This window comes from Ambystoma mexicanum, chromosome 4q (assembly GCF_040938575.1).
Source record: "Ambystoma mexicanum isolate Mex_15411 chromosome 4q, UKY_AmexF1_1, whole genome shotgun sequence".
Classification (NCBI taxonomy): domain Eukaryota; kingdom Metazoa; phylum Chordata; class Amphibia; order Caudata; family Ambystomatidae; genus Ambystoma; species Ambystoma mexicanum.
In genome coordinates, this window is record NC_090928.1 from 1029476903 (window position 1) to 1029479079 (window position 2177).

Consider the following 2177-nt stretch of genomic DNA (forward strand, 5'->3'; position numbering starts at 1 on the left):
CTCCGTGTCAAGCGCAGGGGTGGGGTTGATCACCTCAGCCTGGGGAATGCGTGTCTGAGTGTTCTGCCCAAACATCAGTTCTGCCGGGGTCTTCCCTGTGGTGCTGTGGGGAGTCCTCCTGTAGTTTCTCATGAGTTTGTTGAGGACCTGTTCATATGGCTGTTCGGTCAACAGGGCAATCTGGAGGGCTCCCTTGAGATTCGCCATGAAGCGCTCTATTACCCCGTTGGCCTGGGGCCATAGAGGAGTGATATTCCTGTGGCGGAATCCTAGGTATTCGGCGAACTGGGCGAACTGACGACCGAAAAATGGGGGTCCATTGTCCGTCTTGAGTACTTTAGGTACGCCATAAGCTGAGAACATGCGATCCAAGGCAGGGATGACGTGATGGGCATCGGTCGATGATATGAGCCTAACATCGGGATACTGTGAGTACTCATCCATCACGGCCAGGGCATATTTTCCTCCTTCGATGGGCCCAAAAAAAGTCGGCCGCAAGAGCCTCCCTTATTCTCTGCGGGAGTTCTGACATGACCAGTGGTTCAGGGTGGCGGTTTGGCGTGATGAGGCAAGGTGTCCATGTGGGGGAATGTTGGGTGTCCTGACCCACGTTTGAGCTATCATGCTGCAACATTTGGTGCTGTGGGCTTAGAAAATCCAAGATGGCCAAAAAGCCCACATGTGCGCCAGAATCCAGGAGAACCACGCAGTTTGTGCGCACACCAAAATGGTTGCCTAACTTGCCACCCACCAGTGCGAGCATGATGGGCAGGGTGCCATGAGTGGAATGGGTGCCAAAGGTAAAACAGCAGCGCCTGTTAGCAAAAAAAACACTTTAAAATTACCTTTGGTTTCTCTGAATGCCAGCTCAAAATGCCTATTTTCAAACATTGCAACACATCCAAAAATCTCACTGAACACCAGCAGACATCTGGCAGAATGAAGTTTTGTGTGCCTACAAAATCTGGGAAGATGAAGAGCCCAAATAATGTTGATAACAAGACTGGCTGAGTGCTAAACTGAACTGAAAGACACTAAAATCGAAATGTTTAGAATAAATGAGTGACCTACTTTTGAGTGTCACATAGTTTGTCACTGTTGAAATGTCATAGTTTTGAACTTAGAATCAGCATTCTAGCTGCATGTGTAAAAATTGTAAGTTTGATTTAAACTGGGAACCCAAAATGACATGTAGCTAAAAACTGGCTTAAAGAGATTCCAATTCTGCCTGACATCTACCCCCGACAGGAGTTGAAACTGGATTGTTCCCTGCCAGGCCTGGCTGCATCCTGAGGTCACATGGCCCTGTTGATTGAAAGGGGAGTGGCAGCTGGGGACTACAGGAAACTAAACAAAGGGCCCAGGCAGATGGTTTATTGGGGGGGTCGTAAATGGCTTCCTTTTGAACAAAGCCCTTCCTTGACTCAGGCAGATGGTTTATTGGGGGGGGGGGGTCGTAAAGTGGCTTCCTCTTGGCAGAAACGGGGAGGGGCAGCCCCCTCTGAGGACAGGCTGAGCTTAAAGAAAGTGGATAGACTGGTTTCTCCACCATGTAACCTGGGAAGACACACCCCTGTTGGCCAGAATATGATTTTGAGAAAGATGTATAACTCATGGTGCGGACTTGTCAAAATTATCTAAATGATACCATAATTCTTGTGATTTTTCTGCCTACATTTTAAGAGGTTTTAGGACCCAGTGGTATGATCTGGGGGTTTACGAGCGGAAAAGAGGCTGTTACTCTAAATGTATGCATGTTAAAAATCTGACACTTCCTTATCTAAATGCCCACATGCCTTGCACACAATTGTATACATTTGGAGAAAAATCCGATATGGGGAAAGCTACTAAAAAGCGCAAAAAGTTGCCATTTCTTTACCCAAGCTCCTAGAAACGCCAGGGTCGGAACAGTGCCTCCCATCAGTAATGCATGATGTGTGTATGCAATGACAAACAACTGTGTATCTGTGGAATATGTATTTGGGTCAAATATAGATTTGTGTGCAATTTGACAGGAGAGTGTCCTTTCTGCAGGCCATAAAACAGCATCACCATGACTCACATTTCCTTTCCCCTATCAAGGAAGAGAGAAAAGCTTGATCAATGATCAGTTGAGAGAGGGGCTGGCTTAGTGATGCTGCACACACACCCACTTTCAAAAGACATAAAAAGAGCCA